Source organism: Chiloscyllium punctatum, chromosome 34 (genome assembly GCF_047496795.1).
Source record: "Chiloscyllium punctatum isolate Juve2018m chromosome 34, sChiPun1.3, whole genome shotgun sequence".
Classification (NCBI taxonomy): Eukaryota; Metazoa; Chordata; class Chondrichthyes; order Orectolobiformes; family Hemiscylliidae; genus Chiloscyllium; species Chiloscyllium punctatum.
The window spans coordinates 60357959-60367665 of record NC_092772.1 but is presented as its reverse complement, the minus strand read 5'-3'; the positions used below and the strand labels follow the sequence as shown (position 1 = coordinate 60367665).

Sequence of the window (9707 nt, the reverse complement as noted above, 5' to 3'; positions counted from 1 at the left end):
TATTCCAAAAGTGGCCGAACCAATGTCCTGTACAGCTGCAATGTGACCTCCCAACTCCTTTATTCAATACTCCTATCCTCTGACCAATAATGGTCAGCATGCCAAATGCCTTCTTCACTATCCTATCTGCTTGTGACTCCACTATCCAGGAGCTATAAAGCTGCATGCCAAGGTCTCTTGGTTCAGCAACACTCCGCTTCTCGGCCTTTTGGCTATGATTAAATGTCTGTTCTTATCAGGATGGGGGTCGAGTTGCGAGTCATCAGAGCGAGTGAAGAGATCATCGCTGGATCGTGATTGGACGTTGGAGGATCGTTTTGTGGGATATAGGTGGATTAGTGTTACTTCTGCAATTCCATTTTACAAAGGAGGTGAACTCACACCAGTGGGTAATTGTTTTAGTCAAGAGCTGAGTCAACAAGAATGGAAACGATGTGGAAGAAATATATAATTGTTCTTGTATTAGCTAAAACTGTATGTCAGAAGGTAGACATTATGGGCAAGTAGATAAGATGTTGTGAGGGGATGAAGTTAAGCTAGATACGCCTGTACAAACAGTAGGTATAAACATGTGCTTCCCACTTTTACAAAAACACAGGAACAAACCCCAATTAAAAGGGTCATAGGGATCAGAACGGCCTCGGGAAAGGCACAGATGAAGGGGGTAGATAATGATGAAGAAAGGATAGGCCTAACAATGACCTATAGCAGGGTAAGGTCAAACAGCCTTGTGAGACCAGAAATAAGCATTTTATCACAGACAAGGCCGGATAAGGCAAGAGGCAAACAGGGGTAATGGGGGCCGGTCTTAGGGAAGTGGACGATGTAAGCAGGGGAGGGAGCAGTGTAAAACAATAGACATCAAATCATATAAATGTTATGTATGAATTGAATTTAGTGTGTGTATGTCTTCTGCCTTTTAGACACGGGACATCACACCCACTTGCAAGTGTAAAATAAATGACACTATTGATTCAGATCTTGTCTCGGACTGAAATTATTGAAGTGTGTGAGCTTTGTTTCTCACAATTGGGGGCTGTCCGGGATTTTCTTCCATCACCGGGGGGAGTGGCTGGCCTTGGACACTGGGAAGACGCGTCCCGTTCCCCATTGAGGAGCGGTCTCGTGTCCTGGTTTGGTCTGCTCCCTTGGGCGACTGGTACGAATCCCACAAGAGAGACATCTGAATCAGACAGTGATAGGAGCTCGATAGACAATACGGCACAAAGAGGCCAGGCAACTCTGTGCACAGACCAAGGTAAGAAACCTGACTTTTAAGTATTGCTTTGGTGGCCGGGATTGAGTTTTAGTAGTTAATAAGGGACTAACGAAGGAACTCAATATGGGTTGTGCCGTGGGTAAGGAAAAAGCCTCCGGGAAAACAAAAGAAGGAAAAAGCAATGGAATTGGAGGCGGGGTCCATTACAACATACCTCCAGAAAGTTCTTTGGGGAGGATGTTGTGGAATTGGCAAAATAATACTTGTACAGGGGAAAAAGATGATTAAATATTGTTGCTTCATATGGACTAAGGAATCCATTCTTCGTCCCGCCTCTTTTGGCCAAAGATTCAGGTCGGACAAAGACTGGGTTTGTAAATATCTGAATTTATTTGTCAATGAGTGAGAGAGAGAGAGAGAGAGAGAGAGAGAATGATAAGAGCTGTACAGCTGGTAGAAAGTTTAACACTTTGTGATTTGGTTTGAATGCACATTTGTTTGTTGGTGATTGAATGTTTGCGTTTTATTCCCTGGAGCTTGAGTTCCGGGACTGTTTTGAATCTGATTTTTATTATGGAAACTTAACATGATTTATTTTAAGGTTAAGGATTCTATAGAGATTATGAAAAAAAAAAGAATGATAACTCCTGTTCTTCTTACAGGTCATGACTGCCTTACTATCAGTTTCTAACTAATCTCTTTTATCTTTACATGAAAGCGATTTATGGAGGACAGTTGAAGTTTCAGTTCAACATTAGATTGTAGTAAAAACAAGATCCTATGGTTAATATCTGTGACCTTGGATTCGGCCATGGTTCATGCATTAGAAGTTTTTTTTTAAACTTGAATCGACAAATAATTTTAAGGCAGCTCTGATTATTTCACGACCTATAGTATTGTAATTGAGCAATGATTGGTCAGCACTACTTAAGAAAACTAATTTTGGATTTAAATTAAGGGACTAAAACTGGGTGATTACAGTGGATTTCAAAATTGAGAACTGTATGCATTTTACATTTTGAATATTAAATACTGAATAAATGAACGTAAATATATAAATATATTTACAAATTTGGAACAGGCTTTAAAGTTAGTCAAGCATGAATTGATGAATTGGTGTCTGAAGTTATGGGGAGCTAGAAATATTGCAATATTTCTTTAAAAAAAAAGAAAAAGGGAAGAACATAACGACTTATCCCCTTCGGGAGGTACCAATAGGGGATAAAGAGATTGGGTTTGTAAGTGCCCCCCTCAGCAGTGGGGAGGTCAGAACATTTAAAAAAGAAATGAAGGTCCTGGTTGAGGATCCGGTAGGGTTGTCTGAACAAATTGATCAATTTTTGGGGCCCAGTCTGTATACCTGGGCTGAGTTAATGTCTATTTTGAATATATTATTTACTGGGGAAGAAAGGGGACTTATATGGGGAGCAGCCATTAAAATATGAGACAGGGAACATCCGATTGGAGATGGGGATGCTGGACAGGGAGAGGTGAAGTTTCCCCTCAGAGACCCCCAGTGGGAAAATCAAAATCCGGAGCATAGAGAAGAAATGAGGGAATTGAAAGACCTGATTCTAAAAGGTATAAGAGAGGCAGTTCCAAGTCACAGAATTTGACTAAAGTTAGACAGGAGTTAGACAGGAGAAAGATGAGACTCCTTCAGCTTTTTTTTTTGCAGAGATTAAGAGACTCAATGTGGAAATATTCTGGAATGAACCCTGAGAACCCAGTGGCACAGGGTCTTTTGAAAGTACATTTTTGTGACAAAGGAATGGCCAGACATACAGAGAAAGATACAGAAGATAGAAGGGTGGAGTGAAAAGCCATTAGATGAATTGTTAAGAGAGGCACAGAAAGTGTTTGTAAAGAGAGAGGATGAGAGACAGAAACAGAAGGTGAAAATGATGGTAGCTACGGTTGATGAGGTAGTTAAGAAAAGAGTAGAACCAATAGTGACCAACCGGAGGGGCGGGTGGCAGCATGTCGGACAGAGAGGACAAGGGGGAGTATTTGATAGAGGGTTCGAGCGACAGGGGCAGAGCTGGAAGACTCCACAGGCAGGATGTTATTATTGCGGAAAGATAGGGCATTTTAAGCGGGAGTGTCCTGATGTACAAAGGGAAGAGAGGGCAATTCCGCTTATGAATTTTGATGAAGAATAGGGGTGTCTGGGGTTCCTGCCCCCGGGGACCCACCAGGAACCCTTGATAAACCTGAAGGTGGGACCCTATAGGGAAGAGGTCGTCTTCCTAGTAGATACGGGGGCAGCACGGTCATCACTGAATTTTAAACCAAAGAAAGTAGGAATGTCAACACGGTCAATTACTGTTTCGGGGGTAAAAAGGGGAAGGATTTACTGTTCCAGTATTTGAACCTATGATGATAGAAGGTCCTAAGGATAGGGTCAAAGGGGAATTGTTGTATATCCCTGATATAGGAAGTAACTTATTAGGGAGAGATTTAATTATCCTCTTAGGACTGGAGATTGGAATTCAGGAAAAAGAATTAGTTGTACAAAAGGCAATGTTAACAGAGGATGTGGAGAGAGAGATAGACCCTATTGTATGGGCTAGGGAAGGGAATTGTGGAAAACTACAGATCCCCCCCCACCCTTGAAATAAATTTAAAAAGGAAAGGGGACGTTGTCTGTGAGTGACAATATCCCATTTCCACAGAAGGTAAACGAGGACTGCAGCCAGTAATTGAAGGATTGATTAGAGATGGATTGTTGGAGCCATGTATGTCTCCTTATAATACCCCAATACTACCAGTGTGGAAATCCGATGGAACTTATCGATTGGTGCAGGATTTGAGAACATTAAATCGAATAGTACAGATCAGGCACCCAGGGTGCCAAACCCCTCTACGTTATTAAGTAAGATCCCTCATGACCACAAATGGTTTAGTGTGATAGATTTAAAGGATGCCTTTTGGGCTTGTCCCTTGGCAGAGGAAGGTAGGAATTTGTTTGCCTTTGAGTGGGAAGACCCTAAGACAGGACAGCAACAGCAATACCAGTGTACTGTGCTTCCCCAGGGGTTTACGGAATCCCCGTATTTATTTGGACAGATGTTAGAACAAGTATTGGAGAAATTTAGTAGCCCCAAGGGGACTACCCTGTTGCAGTATGTAGACGACCTCTTAGTAACAGGAAAAAGAAGAGAAAGAGTAGTAGAAGCCACTAACAAATTATTGAATTTCCTGGGTCAGCAGGGACTGAGGGTATCTAAAAACAAACCACAATATGTGGAGCGAGAAGTGAAGTACTTGGGACATTTAGTTAGTGAGGGAAAGCGAAAGATAAGCCCGGAACGGATAGAGGGAATAGTGGGAATGCCACTGCCCAGCACTAAAAGGGAGTTACGCAAATTTTTAGGTCTAACGGGTTATTGCAGATTGTGGATTGATTCCTATGCACTGAAGACTAAGAAATTATATCTCAAACTATTAGAGGGGGAACCCAAATGTTTAAGTTGGGATGATGAGGAAAAAGAACTAGTTGAGAAACTCAAAAGAGATTTGATCCATGCCCCCGTGTTAGCCTTACCTTCTCTAGATAAACCTTTCCACCTCTTTGTTACCGTGGATAAGGGAGCGGCTTTGGGAGTATTGACCCAGAGGTGGGGAGGAATGAGACAACCAGTAGCATATCTTTCGAAGCTACTGGATCCAGTATCCCGGGGGTGGCCTGAGTGTGTGCAGGCTGTGGCTGCCACTGCACTGTTGGTGGAGGAAAGCAGAAAGCTTACATTTGGGGGAGCCCTAATAGTAAGCACTCCACACCAAGTGAGAACAATCCTAAACCAAAAAGCTGGGCGATGGTTGACAGACTCGCGGATTCTGAAATATGAGGCAATATTAATAGAAAAGGATGATCTAGTGTTGGTCACTGACAATTGTTTAAATCCAGCTGCCTTTCTTTGGAAAGGGGAAGGAGACTCTCCTCAGAATCCAGGGCACGATTGCCTTGACATTATAGAATACCAAACTAAGGTCCGCATGGACCTCAGAGATGTTCCATTTCATGCAGGGGTTAGACTTTTTATAGACAGATCATCCCGGGTGATTGAAGGGAAAAGATATAATGGGTATGCAGTCGTAGACGGGACAAACAGTAGTGTGGTGGAGGCAGGACGGTTGCCAAATGGGTGGTCAGCTCAGACTTGTGAACTCTATGCATTGGAAAGAGCCCTTAGAGCATTAGAGAATAAAGAGGGAACAGTATACACTGACTCTAAATATGCATTTGGTGTTGTGCACACTTTCGGCAAGATATGGCAGGAACGAGGGCTGATCAACAGCCGAGGGAAAGAATTAGTACATGAAGAATTGATTAAACGGGTCTTGGAGTCCCTATTACTTCCCCGAGAAATAGCAGTAGTGCATGTAAATGGTCATCAGAAAGGAAATGAACTAGAAGTTAGGGGGAATAGATTAGCCGATGAGGTGGCTAAGGAAGCAGCCCTGAACCCACAAGAAGTGGTGATTCATTCCCTAATACCTACTGTTCCAGGTCCTCGGGAAGCTCCTATATTTACTGAAAGCGAAGAAAATGAATTGAGAGATTTAGGAGCTGTAAAAACAGCAGACGGGCATTGGATGTTACCTGATGGAAGGGAAATGTTAAACAAAATGATGATGTGAGAGATTATGGCTGTCCTACACCAAGGCAGCCATTGGGGAGTACAAGCAATGTGTGATTTAGTTCTTAGGGAATATGGATGTAAAGGAATATATACAATTGCTAAACAAATATGTGAGGGATGTATCATATGCAAAAAGATAAATAAGAAAGTCTTGAGAAAACAGACCCCGGGAGGAAGAGACCCAGGATTGAGACCTTTCCAGAGTATACAAGTAGATTATACTGAACTCCCCAGGGTAGGCAGACTAAAATATATGTTGGTCATAGTAGATCATTTATCTGGTTGGGTTGAGGCATACCCCCTAGCTACCGCCACTGCAAGTGGAGTGTCTAAAACAATATTGGAGCACATAATTCCCCGATATGGGCTCGTGAACCATATTGATTCCGATCAAGGAACTGACTTTACCTCTAAAGTGTTATAGGGGGTAATGAAAGGGTTGGGAATTTCCTGGGAGTTCCATACTCCGTGGCACCCGCCATCATCGGGAAGGGTTGAGAGAATGAACCAAACACTCAAATGACAGCTCTCTAAATTGATAATAGAAACTAGACTCCCTTGGACCAAATGTTTACCTATAGCTCTCTTGCGAGTACGAACAGCCCCAAGGAAAGACTTGGGACTATCCCCCTATGAAATCTTATTTGGATTACCTTACTTGGGAACGAATGGAGAATTGCCAATTCCCGAAACTAAAGATTTGTTTTTAAAGAAGTACATACTGGGTTTGTCCTCCTCTTTGTCTTTCCTAAGGAAACAGGGTTTATTGGCACAGACTCCACCCCTTGAATTCACCGTTCATTCCATCCGGCCGGGCGATTGGATCTTAGTAAAATCATGGACAGAGACTAAATTACAGCCGGACTGGGAAGGGCCGTATCAGGCTCTTTTGACTACCGAAACGGCAATAAGGACAGCGGAGAAAGGCTGGACTCACTACACTCGGATCAAAGGGCCAGTGGACCCTCCAGTTGAGGAAGAAGTCTGGACAGCTGAATCAACGCAAGATTCGCTGAAACTCAGGCTAAAGAGACTTTGAGTAACTAATTATACAGTGGCGACGCGAGCGCGGGATTATTTCGGTAAGATTGTATATTCAGCATGATGGTTAGAATACTGGGAATGCTGCTAGAATTATGATACTAGCCCTTTTAGTATTGGCATTTCATCAAATATCATTTTCATATGTATTATTAACGGTTCCTGAATCTGATAACCCACAAGTAATAGAGGCTGATGTATGTAGCTTAGTAAATTGTGGGGACGTAGATAATCAGAGACAGTATCGCAGCTCTGAGATACATCTTAAGTCCTATGGGGATGGCCTTGGGGATGGTACTTAGTATAATGGTCTCGTCACAGTACACCGGGCCCCCTTCCGACCAGCTCGCGATTGCCCTGATAAAAAGTGTAACCCAATATACCTAACAATAAGGAAAACCACATGGCACGAAACAATCCTGGGGGGGGGCGCACCTATGAGATACAATGAAATGAAATGTTTGGGATAGAAATGAAAGCAAATGGGAAGGATTTCTTGGGCTATTGTTTTTGAATTAGTGTAGGACAGGGAAAACGGGTAGAACTACTGGGTAATCTTTCACCCCTCCCGATGATCCTAAAGTAGTAAAATTTATAGAGGTAAAGGACTTGAAACAGACCATTGAAATAGAAACTGGGTGCGGGGATGCAAATGCCTGGGTTGAATGGGTAAAGTATACTGTGAAAAGTCTGAACAAAAGCAATTGCTATGCATGTGCCTCCGGTAGGCCAGTGGCCCAGGTGGTTCCCTTTCCGCTCGGGTGGAAGCGAGACAGGAAGGGCATGAAATGTATGATAGCCCTGTATCAGGATGAGACTGCATGGAATGATAGGAACTGAACCTCCCTATCACTGATGTTCCCTCCTTTGGAGAAGAAAGATGTAAACGTTCTCCCCCTGTTTTCTGCCGCAGTTGGAAATCACACATCGTGTGTGCGTAGACGAGGTACAAGTCGGTCGAAAGATTTGGGGGAGCTGAAATTATGTACAGAGATTAAGAATGTCACCGAAACGGAGAAGGGAGGGAACTACTCAGCATTAAAGGTTCCCCGAGCGGATCTGTGGTGGTACTGTGGAGGCAAAATATTGAGACCCACCCTACCTCCGGATTGGAGAGGGATATGTGCAATTGTACAATTGGCAATTCCATTTACCCTGGCATTTGAGAAGGAAAAGATAGGAGGGAAAAAGGGAAGGGGTAAGAGATTACTGTTAGACACTTCTTTCGATGACAGGATTTATCTTGATTCGATAGGAGTCCCTAGGGGAGTACCGGATGAATTTAAGGCTCGTAACCAGATTGCAGCAGGCTTTGTGTCAGCTCTCTTTTGGTGGGTAACAATTAATAAAAATATCATACCCTGTATACGAGGGCTCACCCAAAGACTGATTGAAACAGCCTTGATGAAACAGGTGCCCCTAAAAGAAAAATGCAGAAGCTAACAAATGGTAATTAAAGAAAGAGGGGGAATTGTGGGATATAGGCGGATTAGTGTTACTTCTGCAATTCCATTTTACAAAGGAGGTGAACTCACACCAGTGGGTAATTGTTTTAGTCAAGAGCTGAGTCAACAAGAATGGAAACGATGTGGAAGAAATATATAATTGTTCTTGTATTAGCTAAAACTGTATGTCAGAAGGTAGACATTATGGGCAAGTAGATAAGATGTTGTGAGGGGATGAAGTTAAGCTAGATACGCCTGTACAAACAGTAGGTATAAACATGTGCTTCCCACTTTTACAAAAACACAGGAACAAACCCTAATTAAAAGGGTCATAGGGATCAGAACGGCCTCGGGAAAGGCACAGATGAAGGGGGTAGATAATGATGAAGAAAGGATAGGCCTAACAATGACCTATAGCAGGGTAAGGTCAAACAGCCTTGTGAGACCAGAAATAAGCATTTTATCACAGACAAGGCCGGATAAGGCAAGAGGCAAACAGGGGCAATGGGGGCCGGTCTTAGGGAAGTGGACGATGTAAGCAGGGGAGGGAGCAGTGTAAAACAATAGACATCAAATCATATAAATGTTATGTATGAATTGAATTTAGTGTGTGTATGTCTTCTGCCTTTTAGACACGGGACATCACACCCACTTGCAAGTGTAAAATAAATGACACTATTGATTCAGATCTTGTCTCGGACTGAAATTATTGAAGTGTGTGAGCTTTGTTTCTCACAGTTTGGTTGCACTGACCTGCTCTTGGTGGATCTTCATGCTGGCTTCGGCCTAACACCAATTCAAGGACCAGCCAACCTCAGAGCTATGGCCTCAACAGCTGCCCATAGTCCCGGGCAGGGGGGGGGGGGGGTTGAAACACAGTCAGGGTGACTGTGACGAAGATTGACGATCATACACCACGCGACTGCATGCTTTGATTAAATTAAATTGGTTAAAGTGTGGAAACAGGCCTTTTGGAAATGCAGACTACAAAGGCTTATTCCGCTCTGTGGGACTTGATTGGCCAGGCCCTGCTGGAGGTGTATGTCAGTATGCTTCGGGCAGGTACCATGAGTGAATCCATGAGGAAAGGCAACATCACCCTCGTCTACAAGCGGAAGGGGGAGAGGGAGGAAATTAGAAATTGGAGACCGATCTCACTGTTAAATGCAGACTACAAAATCTTGTCAAAGGTCATCGCCAACCGGGTCACGTCTGCTCTGGGATCAGTGATCCACCCGGACCAAACCTGTGCTGTACCGGGCAGGAAGATCTCTGAGAGTCTCGCACTCCTCAGTGATACGATCGCCTACGTGCAGGACAGGGGGGTGGACACCTGCCTCATCAGCCTGGACCAGG

The 9707-nt window shown here is 43.5% G+C and overlaps 1 long non-coding RNA gene across 1 annotated transcript; it reads left to right on the top strand.

The window, feature by feature from the left end:
* Positions 1 to 335: 335 nt before the first annotated feature.
* On the top strand, positions 336 to 9037 carry LOC140458901 (uncharacterized). Its single transcript, XR_011953729.1, has 2 exons — positions 336 to 1258; positions 6619 to 9037. It is a non-coding gene; the product is annotated as an uncharacterized lncRNA (long non-coding RNA).
* The last annotated feature ends 670 nt before the right edge of the window (positions 9038 to 9707 follow it).